The following is a 12,547-nucleotide window of genomic DNA, read 5'->3' on the forward strand; positions in this document are numbered from 1 at the left end:
AATGTTACATTATAAATTAATACCTTGTCTATCTGGGAATTTAGTCCTTGTTTCGTTCTTTTTATTTGTGTTTTTATCGGTTTTATTTTATTTGTATTTTTTTGTATGCCCCCTTTCTTCATTGTCCTCAATGTTGTTAGTCCACACTCTAAAAACTCCTGGGTTATTTCTTCAACCCATTTTCTGGGTTATTTGTGTTGGGTTAAAATTATGGGTTATTTTTTCAGAGAGTAACCATTTTCTGGGTTATAGGGCTAATATTTTGACCCAATTTATGGGTTGTTTGGGTTTCTGGGTTATTTTTCAAAGAGTAACCCATGTTCTGGGTTATAGGGTTGGCTTTCTCTCTCTCTCTCTCTCTCTCTCTCTCTCTCTCTCTCTCTCTCTCTCTCTCTCTCTCTCTCTCTCTCTCTCTCTCTCGCAGTTGTTCTGGAATTTTCTCACAACAGTCGTTTGAAATAACCGTCGCTTCGCGCTCGATCCGTTTTGGCCTGTGCTTCATCGGTGCAACTTCATCTATATTCAAGGTAAGAGAGTATTTTCAGTGTTGATGTAATGTTAACTTTTCTGTGTCCATGTCCCTGTTGCTAGTTTAGCACCATTTGCTAAAAAAAAAAAAAAAAATACGTTGCTACGTTGAGACTAGCGTTAGACGTGGTAATTCTGTGGTTGGCATGTAGCCGCGGCTATCACGACAACATCTAGGTCTAGGACAACTCGAGGTAGCAGCTAACGTTATCGCACACCGGACGCGATTTTGAACACGGTCCTGAGCCGTTGCTGGGTGCCGCGGACAGACCGCCGGTGTGTGTGTGTGTGTGTGTGTGTGTGTGTCTGTTACACTCATAGAGAATAATGTGTTCGAATTTTAAAGACGCGGCGCTGAGCTTCGCGTCCGGCGTGCGAGCCCCTTGAGAGAGTGCACGTCCCGGTGAGCGATACCTCGAGTTGTCCTAGACGCGACGCGGCGCTTCTCGTCCGGTGTGCGAGCCCCATAGCCGCGGCTACAGAGCGACGAGGCAACACAATAGTTGAGTTATGTTTACCAGCTGTGCCGTGCTTATCATATTATACAGTGCTCTACTGGCTGAAGTAGTGAGAGTTAAAGAAGCGGGTCAAGTCTTCAAATTGTTGCTAACCTCTATATTGCTATGTTTTCTCCAGGTCATTTTGAATGGACAGTTTTGTCGCTGATAAGCTAACTGAGTGGCAGCTGTCTGAGCTTACAGAGAATTTTAGAGGTGAGCATTTTACTCTTATTGCCCTTATATCATCTCTCTATACCTACATTTTTTTTTATAAGACTTAAATGTGTCAGTGCAAGATTTTGTGAAAGTCACAACTTCTTCGACAGTGGGGTATGTACAACCCTAAAATATTATTGTGCCTTGTCTTTAAGCTGTTATGCTTAAGAATGGGCTGTCATTACACTTTTTAATGAAAGAAAATATGTCATTCACACAAAATGGGTAATGTTAATGCTGCAAAAGAACCACATTAGTTAACTAGCAATTTGGGCCATGTAAAAAAAAAGAAAAAGAAGCCACTGCATTACCTTAAAAGTGATTATTTGTCAGCTTGATAATGAAAGAGTGTCTGGTGAGTGGTTCACAATTGTCTCGACTTAACAATACTCATGTTGTCTTGTTTTCTGTCTTTCAGATAGATGAGGAGGCATTTCTTCTCTTTGATGAGGACACTATCAAAAATCTTGTCCCCAAAGTTGACCCTAGGCTTAAATTCCCAAGGCTCTTCTGAGAATTGTTGTTTATTTTTCTATTTTTTATTTCTAATATTGTTATTACAGTGTGACCTAAAATAAATATGAAAATAAACATGTCCAAGTGTGTGTTTTTTCTTATAGATTTTTATTTAATGCAATAAAAATGTAAAAGTGCTTGAAGTGTGTAATATAATGTAAAACAAAGTTTTATTTTCTGAAATAAGGCATACTGGGATAGTGACCCAAGTTAGGTTATTTTTGACCCAACTCCTGGGTTAAAAAATGATCAACTAATTTTTGGGTTATTTCTACCCAGATGTTGGGTTTTTTAAACCCAACATTTGGGTCAGGTATTTAACCCATAATTTGGGTCAAAAAGCATAACCCAATTTTCTGAGTTGAAATAACCCATAAATTAGTTGGTCCCTTTTTAACCCAGGAGTTGGGTAAAAAATAACCCATTATGGGTTATTTTTGACCCAGGAGTTTTTAGAGTGCATGTACTGTTACTCATCTTCCATCTTAAGGACCACAATGGAAACAAGCCTTTGGGCTTTTTTGTGTTTTTATCCTTTTCAACACTTCGTGTTGATTGTTGTTGTTCAATAAAGTTTTCAATCAATCAATCAATACAATGAGGTTATGTATTAATACAAAATAAATACTTAATAAAAAATATCTACTTAAAAAGGTTTGAACTTTTTCTTTACTCTTTTACTAACTCTTGGAAACTTCTGAAAACAAACTGTCACAAAACATATTAAAACAATTATTTGCAAAATATCCTCCAACGTTTTGCAACACTTTGCAGTTTGAATGATGTCTTGTATGAACATGACGGAGTATGTTTTTATGTTTCCACTGTTCGATCGCGCCCGCGACTCACACACACACACACACACACACACACACACACACACACACACACACACACACACACACACACACACACACACACAAACACACACACACACACACACACACACACACACAACATATTCCAGCTTTGTAATCTTCCACTGTGATGTTTCCAAGCACATTTTTGCGCGTGTGAAGAGGATGATTTTTTGTGAAGTAGCCTACAAAGCCTATGATAAAGAATAGTTTACCATCCAAATCCATCGCGAATGTTGAAACATTTTGATTCTAATGAGAGAGATACGTGAGCCCAACGCCGCTTACTTTCACTTTCGCTCTAAATTATTTCGTTTTGGCTTGTTTATAGTTATTTCTATAGTTTATAGATTTTTTTATTCTTGTTCTGTTCTGAATATCATTACATTTAAAAGATAAATCATTGATCAAATAACATTTTTGTGACATGGCTAAACATTATCGTGACTTTGCGCACAAATTGTCTATGCACGCGAGGTTATGCGCATGACTCAAACACTGGCAGACACAACAGCAGTTGTAGGCAGGTATATTGATCATGAAATCAGAATTTTCTTGTATTGAATTATGAATCCTTTCATTCATTTATGTCACTTGTTTAAGTTAATTAATATGTAAAAAAAAAAAAAAAAAAAAACTCGATTGGGGGCCCCCTGGTGGCGAGGGGGCCCCAAGCAGCCGCTTAGGGTGTACTCACACTAGCCAGTTTGAACCGTGCCCGAGTGCGTTTGACCACCAAAGCGCGGTTCGTTTGACTAGTGTGAGTGCTCCGAACCGTGCCCGGGCGCGGCTCGATTAGCCGGCCCTGGCCCGCTTGGAAGAGGTGGGCCAGAGCACGGTTCAGTTGGACTCGGGCGCGGTTCGCATGCAGTGTGAGCGCTAACCGTGCTGGACTCCATTGTGTTCAGTGAGAGCGCCGCTCTTCCTGTTTATCCCGAAACCGTCGCACCATAATGAAGTAAGCGTGCTCCGGCACGAATGCTGAAACCCTATGTGAGTGCAGGCCAGAGGGGGAGTGGGGAGGGGGGACAATCGTACTCGGGCCCGGTTCATGGCAACCGTGCCTAGTGTGAGTACACCCTTAGTTCGCTTATGCCTCGGGCCGGCCCTGATCCTTATAATTCGGCAGCTTGTCTGTCTTGTTTGTTTTTTAGCTGTTGCTACTGGAAACCTGAATTTCCCTAGTGGATGAATAAAGTATTTATCTATCTATCTATCTGCAGGTGGATTCCAGGTATGTACAGTTGACTGTTTCCCTTTATTTCATCAACATTAAAATGTGCATTGTTTTTTTTGAAGATAAATCCGATTAGTATTAACGGCGTTTGCCAAAGTTTAAGAAGTTAGGGATCAGTTTAGTGAACGTGTTGGAAAAAGTTTGCATCTGCTAGACAGTTTTCGCAATGTGCACGTTTGTAAAGACAAACAGCAGGGATATATTATTGCATGTAATGCTTAACTGTTTACAGAAAAATATGGAAGTATGGGTAAAAATAATATCACCCTCAATATGTACCAAATGATTTTCATCCCTTATATAGAGACCGCAAGACTGGGTGTGTCTGATGAGGAAAACGACCAAAATGTGCCGTGGGGGAGGGAGGTTCCGCAGGACAGGTTTGAGAAGCACTGATCTATTCAAACAAAAAAGAAATCCTGGAAATCGCAAACTGTTTTACCTTAACTGAAAACCATGTCTCTGCACTGACTGATGGAAAAAAAAAACAAGGGCAGTTGATGCTTTGTTGTCTGTTGCAGCTCCAAGGAACATGATATGAGGTAAATTATGAAATGTTATATTTATGTCAGGTCTGCAGAAATCAGATCCTGGATGGCCAGACAACCCTTTAGAGTTTAGTTACAACCCTGCTCCAACACGCATACCTGGGGCCAGTTGCATAAACTGCTAATACTATGTTTATTCAACTGGCCCCTGTAGTTTTCAAATAAGCCTGAATAACTTGATTGTGTGGATCAGGTATGTTTAACTAGGGTTCCCTCCAGGAACTGTCGCCCTCCAGGAACTGTCGCCCTCCAGGAACTGAGTTATGCACCATATTATCTATTCCATCATTAATTTAATATGTACTTTTAAAGGCAAACAATACTGTGCAAAAGGCTCAAGTGATGTGAGCCTGACCGAGCATGTACAACGTGTGTTCGCTCAGACCACGCCCCCTTTCTGACATGTTGCGACATGCCCTTAAAGGGATACTCCACTTTTTTTGGAAATAGGCTCATTTTACAACTCCCCCAGAGTTAAACAGTTGAGTTTTACCGTTTTCGAATCCATTCAGCCGATCTCCAGGTCTGGGGGTCCCACTTTTAGCATAGCTTAGCATAATGAATTGGGTGAAGCAGGCGTAATGATATGATGCAGCACCTGATAATAGTCCCCAGCTCAGTAGCCTATTATCAGGCAGCATGCGCTGCGTCATATCATTACGCCTGCTTCACCCATGGTACTGCAGCAAAGTTTCTTGATTATTACGCAGGAATGAGAGTATAGTTCCCAGCCATATCAGCCTAGAAAATCGCAATTTTTCATTTTCCGTCGGTCTTCGTACACGATGTAACTACAGAAGAGTCAAGTTTTAAATAAGAAAAATATCGAAACTCTTTGTTCATTTTTTTGAGAGAGATGCTAACGGTCTTGTCCGGTTCAATTCATTATGCTAAGCTATGCTAAAAGTTGGACCCCCAGACCCGGAGATCGGCTGAATGGATTCGAAAATGGTAAAACTCAACTGTTTAACTCTGGGGGAGTTGTAAAATGAGCCTATTTCCAAAAAAAGTGGAGTATCCCTTTAAGCTTCAGGTTGTGTTTGTGTGCGTCAGTGACCACAAGTAAGTTACAATTATATTGTATAGATAAGTTAATATTAGCAATTCATGTGAGTTTACAGTCAGTGACAGCCTTTATCTCTGTTGTATGCGTAGCTTGTATGGTTTTCTTATTGTATTTCACGTTTCAGGACATGTTTAGCACTGTTTATTTAAGTATCTAGGGAGAGTTATTAGCCTCAATTGTGTTTATGTTAGTTAACACCGATGTTTATTTCCTTTCCTTTAGAACCACACCTACACTGTAAAGTTCATAAGAAATAGTGCCTGTGCATCTGTATTTCAAAAGTGATATATTAAACCCTTCAACGAATATCTCTGCCTTCCGTGTCCTGACTAGACACCCCATATCGTTGACTAATTTTCATAACCAGTAGAGCCCCATTACAAATACATTAGTGAAGAGATTAATAATAAAAAAAGCCTTTCTGGAGTATCCATCAATGGCACCAAATATAACAAGGCCATATCTGAAAAAAAAAAAAAAAAATATATATATATATATATCAATTCAATTCAATTCAAATTACTTTATTGTCCTCCTTGAGGCAAATTGTTTTGCAGCAAAACAGTTAAGTTTGAAAACATATACAATCACACACACAATACAATACAAGAAAAACTCTGCCTTCTTGCTAACGTTAAAAAACAAGATAAAAACAATACAGCAGACATCAAAGCGTGATATGTTATATACGCTTTGATGCAGAATTAAAAAGTAGAATAGCCGCGGGTACAAATGAGTGTCTATACCTATTTGTTCTAACTTTGGGAAGTGTCATATACATACATATATAGTGTATATATACAGTATATGTATATGTATATATATATATATATATATATATATATATATGCATGCTGTAACTACGGGTTTTGCACAGCACCAATATCGTTTCATCAATGATTATGAAACCCTATGGCCAGGGCTGGACTGGGACAAAAAATCGGCCCGGGCATTTTGGCCCAGACTGGCCCACTATATGATCATAAACACAACCCATCTTTGCACGCCCTTAATTATATGCATACCAACTCCTATTAACCATTTAACCATAACCACTAATGCCATGTAATGAGTGAGTATAGGAACGAGTGAAAATGTGACATTTATTAATTAATACAGTTGAACTATACTCCACAGTGATGAATCCTAAAACAAGCTATAAGCTGCAATGGCATAGCAATACCAGTGTTTCTCACAGGATTTTTGGTAAAACTGTGGTGGGTGGACCTTGGTTCTTCTAGGGGTGATGCCCCCCCGTGAGAAAATTTTGTGCATTTTAATGTTAAATTCATCAATCTGGTGCACTTTGAGAGTTCAAAATTAAAAGCTCCAACCCATATTCAGTGTGGAAATTAAACGAAAAATTCAAACCTCTTGACACAAATTGACACATTTTACAGTGTCTGCTTTAAGGGCCTGGTTACATTTTTTCACGCTATTTCTCTGCACAATCCTTGCGTTTCTTCTCCATCTGGCAGACTATTTTGACAGATACACACTGACACTGCTGCACGCTCGCTCACTCGTTTAAAGTTGTGATTGGGCCAGCCCAGTGTCAATCAAGAAAAGAACCAATGGGCCGCTGATCTATGTGTTTCATGGGCTGGTCTGTCAGAAAAAAAAAACTAACACTGACTTTTTTTTACCACTGCATTACACCGGCACAAACCCAGCGCCGCCAATTAAGCAAAACAAAACAAAACAAAACGAATGGGCCGCCGATGTACAAATTTTATGGGCCGTTAAAAAAAAAAAACCCGGTATGCCCGATGGCCAGTCCAGCCCTGCCTATGGCCCTGTGTGTTTGTATGTATATATATATATATATATATATTAGTGGTGGGCCGTTATCGGCGTTAACGTGCTGCGTTAACGCGAGACTCTTATCGCGCGATAAAAAAAATATCGCCGTTAATCTATTCTCCAAGTTGGGTTGGGAGATGGCTCCACAAGCTATGATGACGCAATCTACCCGCGGCCGCGACTCGCGAGGTAAACCCGGCTGCAACGCATATTTGTCGTCATCTTAAGTAAACACGGCTGAAAGTGAAAGCTGGTGAAAAAGATCGGTGCAGCATCCATTATTTGGACTTGGTTCGGGTTTAAGCCGTCAGACGAGCAGCAGCAAACTATATACAGAGTGTGTGGGGTAACAGTTCGGTAAGTTAACACACGACTAATCCGTTCGACCACCTCAAATTCAAAACGAAACATGATATCACTGAATACCAGCGCGCGCGTATTATTCCCATTCCAATATATCTTAGTGGTGTAGCACATAATCTCGATTTTAAGAATCGCTGTTGTGTTTCTTTTTAACTGAAAAGACATCAGTTAGACAATATTCTAATTTTAAATTTGGGGTTTCATAAGCTCCAAGCCATAATAAACATTAGACCTACTTAAGTCTCTGCAGCTAGTGTACTTAAATTTTATTTATCTGCAAAATTATGTTGTAGGCTATACTTACAGTTTTGCACAATATATGTTCTCAAAACTACATACACCCTTTAAAAAAAAAAACATTTAGCAGTTGTTTAGCATGGGTCTGTGTTAGGGCTGGTGGACGATTTTGGCTAAAATCATAATCGCAATTAATCAAACAAGTTACCTCGATTACGATTATTGAACGATTTTTTTTTTTTTTTAATTCCTATGTCACTGGCAAGGCTTATACTGTAAATACGTTCACGGTTATTTTTTCTAATGAAAGAGTTAGGGATGTCCTGATACCACTTTTTCACTTCCGATACGATACCGATGCCGCAGCTTTGGCTATTTGCCGATATCTTTATTTTATTCTTGAACTAATACTACTAATAATAAAATATATGGAAGCACTTTCCTCAATTAGCCACATAAAAACATCTCACTCAAATGGAGAACAAATACTTCTCCAGTATTTAGTCCACAACAACAGTTGATAATGAAAGACTGCCACCCTTTATTCAAAAGGCCTTGAGATATGTTTGGTAACCTGAATGAATTTAAAATTAATTTGCTATATTTCAGATCAATATATTTGTTTCCTTAAAATTTAAATTAACTTTAACTTCTCATCTGAATTATAAATAATTTATTTCTGTATAAAATAATACTACCATTAAAAACATTTGATTTAATTTTTTAATCAATGTAGAATGTGTAACTTAAAAATAAAAAGATTAGTGCTCTGTTTTAGGACAAGAAATGAAAACCAATGCAATATGATGAATGTCCAAAAGATGAGATCATTTTTGCTTTTTGATAATTTGATTTTAAAAAATGTACACAGTGTGTGTGTGTGATTTTGGTTGGGTGACAGTTGTAGGTTACAGTTTGACAAGAGTTTACAGTTTGACAAAAGCACAATGTTTTACACAAATATAAGTAGGCTGAACACTTTGCAGTTTTAATGATGTCCTGTATGAACAAATTGACGTTGATGTTATAATGACGAATGATGTTTTTATGTTTCCACTGTTCGATCGCGCCCGTGCCTCTCTCTCTCTGACACACACATTCCAGCATTGCAATCTTGACATCGCAGCCTGTTCATTATGCTGCGTTCACAGCAAACGCGAATAGAGCGTCAAATTCGCGTCTATCGCGTCTAGTTCTACGCTTAAACATTTTGAATCCATTCGCGCGTCCAAAGCGAATAGGACGCGCGTAAGCGAGCGTTTGAAGCGAAATAGACGCGCGTTCAGGGACGGGGCGGAGTCAAGTGACTACACACGCGGTAATATGTTTTAAGGGGAAAGTACACACACAGTAGGCGGAAATATTAATAGGATTAAAAAACCGAAATAACCGACTTGGTAAAATTACGTCGGTTACAGGCTCTGAATTTCAGTTTCGATTACTTTTCGATTAATCATCCAGCCCTAGTCTGTGTAATCTGTTCTGAAATGGTTTTATTATAATATACTGTATATCGTTATCGCAAGAGGCTGCAATGTATATCACAATATAGATTTTAGGCCATATCGCCCATCCCTAATTGATAGCCTATAGTAGTTGATAATAACATAGGCCTACCTAATGTTGCCTACGGACGGTAACAGTACAGTAGTAACCTTTTACAGTCTATGAGTAGAACAGCTTTCTCAAGCAGTTTGTGATGCATTTTGGAAACAGGAGATGAGCCCCTGGTCTAATGCGCCACCTGGCTTGAGAAACCCGTTCTCAAAGACTTACTTTTATAGTCATTATTTGGGTAGCACACATATTCTGAATGCCTTCGGCAGAATTCAAATGAGCCATTTTAATCTAGATTAATCTAGATTAATTTCAAAATTAATCTAGATTAAAAAAATTAATCTATGCCCACCTCTAATATATATATAAAAAAAGATATTTGCAACCTTACAATTTTATTAATTGCTATATATGATGCATGAATCTGACCTTATGAGCTTGTGATTGGTGTCTATGTGAACAAGATGCAGTGGGCCCTGGACAGAATAAGTCCTTCTGACGACACATCTCAACTGCGTCATTCTTGCAAATATTCCAGCAGAGTCCACTCGATGCACGGAATCCCAAACCCTTGTCCATGGCACACGGTGACCCAGTGCTTGCAACTGTCCTTTCATCATTCTGTGGCCTAGGTGTGGACTTTCAGCCTTCACTGAACTGACAAGGTTGTCAAGCTCCTCATCTGAGATCTTTGTATATGTGTCTCTTACAGAAATGCCAAACTCATTGAAACGGCGATTAATAGTCCTTGTTGCCACACCAAGAAGCTGGGCAATATATGGAACAGACAGCTGCATACTCACAAGATTCTGAAGATGCTCTCTGGAAATAAGAAACTTTGGAGGTCCCTTCACTCCAAATTGCATTTCAAGGGCAGTTATGGGTACAATGTTGTTTTCCACTTGCCTCTCCACTGTGTTTTTTAAGTTGGATAGTTCATTAAGGAGTCCGTCTGGTATTGTAATTTGATTATGGATGGATGAAATGAAAAGAAGTTCATGACTGCATATAAATTGCAAGTAATCTAAGTCCAGCGGCTGGTGATTCACTGCACACTGGAGTTTGGAGAGCAGTCTCTCCATTACCATTCGCCCCAATTCAACTCTGGTGGCATCATTGTGTCCACCAACCTACAAAATAACAGTGTCTTCAATTAGTTATGAAATGTTAATGTGGCGATACACGGAGGGATTGAAGATTGACAGCTGGCGACTACGCCACCCTGGAATCTTGCCAGGGACAATACTAAATTAAATTAGTTCACAGTGAATCAGCGGAAGACGTGGATACAGAAAAATATAAATTTTATTAAAGATAAGAAGAGTCTTTACAAAAGCTCAAAGAACAACCCATCAATGACATTTAATGTAGACAACAATTACACCATTTAACAAAATACACAAAGAGCGACCTGAGTAGTCAGCGCCATCTGATTTCAGGATAAAGGAGCCGAGGGGTGACAGCAGGGACGATATAAAAGGGCACAATAAGGCCTCCACGGCAAGTCACCATTCCCGTACACCTGTGCATCAACACTCACGCACACGTACTCACACACGTACACATCACTCATGACACAGCACTCGTGATGAAAAGACCACCACAGGGTGACCATACGTCCTCTTTTTCCCAGACATGTCCGGCCGGGATTTCGAGATTTCCCAAAATGTCCTGGATTCGGCTTTTGCTTTCTTACAATCGCCATTCATTCAAAAGCCGAATCCCGGACATTTTGGGCGACAAAGAGGACGTATGGTCACCCTAGTTAATACTAATCGCATTAAGTTAAAAAAAAAAAAAAAAAAAAAAAAAAAATGCACATTTTAATGTTGATGAAATAAAGGGAAACAGTCAACTGTACATACCTGGAATCCCCCTGCATGCCTCTGCTCTGCCATGGTGACATGAATTGTTTTGCGATCTGCGTCTCCTGCTGATGACGTGACTTGGCAGGGTTTCTTGACTCCACCCCCATGTTAAAACAGCGCCATGAAGAGAAACACAGAGAAAAGTGAAGCACAAAGGGAAAACGGTATTGCGAGGACACGCTTGACCTATACTTTTTTCCCCCATTGCCATTCTTTATTTTTGAGTCATTTTTTTTTCTTTGCTCAAAACTTTATTTTTGTTTTGCAAAACTTTATTTTTGTTTTGCAAAACTTTATTTTCTTTTGCGATACTTTATTCTTTTGCAAAACTATGTGGCATTATATTGACTCCATAGATTAGAACCCAGAACCTCTGACAGCTTGGCAAAAGTTCTGCCCCTGGACCATTAAAATACACGCTTAAAATAGTCGGCTCAACATATAATATCATTGAATGCCAGGATTGGTAGCTCGGTAGCAGCGGACAGAGGCTGGAAGTACGCATCAGGTATCGCGTAGGGATTACACACTAACGATATTATTTTTTGAAAGTAGCGTTTCTTTTCATGGCAGTCGAGGTGTGAAATGTTGTCTTTCGTAGCCATTTACTGTATCCGTACGACAGTGCCGGCCCGAGCCTTTTGGGGGCCCTAAGCAGAATTTGATTTGGGGCCCCCCTCCCACCACGCAGAGTCACCTGTGCTTGACGATTATTGACACAATGTCACGCTATAATGTTACATTATAAATTAATACAATGAGGTTATGTATTAATACAAAATAAATACTTAATAAAAAATAGATACTTAAAAAAGTTTTAACTCTTTCTTTACTCTTTTACTAACTCTTGGAAACTTCTGAAAACAAACTGTCACAAAACATATAAAAAAAATTATTTGCAAAATATCCTCCAACGTTTTGAAACACTTTGCAGTTTGAATGATGTCTTGTATGAACATGACGGAGTATGTTTTTATGTTTCCACTGTTCGATCGCGCCCGCGACTCTCTCTCTCACACACACACACACACACACACACACACACACACACACACACACACACACACAACATATTCCAGCTTTGTAATCTTCCACTGTGATGTTTCCAAGCACATTTTTGCGCGTGTGAAGAGGATGATTTTTTTCCGTCGATATTGGAACGTGAGTGAAGTACAAAGCCTATGATAAAGAATAGTTTACCATCCAAATCCATCGCGAATGTTGAAACATTTTGATTCTAATGAGAGAGAT

At 39.2% G+C, this 12,547-nt stretch overlaps 1 protein-coding gene and 1 long non-coding RNA gene across 2 annotated transcripts in view; one reads left to right on the forward strand and one right to left on the reverse strand.

Moving 5' to 3' along the window:
* LOC309511172 (CMP-N-acetylneuraminate-beta-galactosamide-alpha-2,3-sialyltransferase 1-like) overlaps positions 1-12,547 on the reverse strand; it is a 128,506-nt gene that overhangs the window by 41,939 nt on the left and 74,020 nt on the right. The window lies entirely within an intron of this gene.
* LOC309511239 lies at positions 7,287-8,718 on the forward strand. The gene is made up of 2 exons (XR_014210550.1): positions 7,287-7,524; positions 7,591-8,718. It is a non-coding gene; the product is annotated as an uncharacterized lncRNA (long non-coding RNA).

The sequence above is a fragment of the Leuciscus leuciscus genome (assembly GCF_965113295.1).
Source record: "Leuciscus leuciscus genome assembly, chromosome: 12".
In the NCBI taxonomy this organism is placed as follows: domain Eukaryota; kingdom Metazoa; phylum Chordata; class Actinopteri; order Cypriniformes; family Leuciscidae; genus Leuciscus; species Leuciscus leuciscus.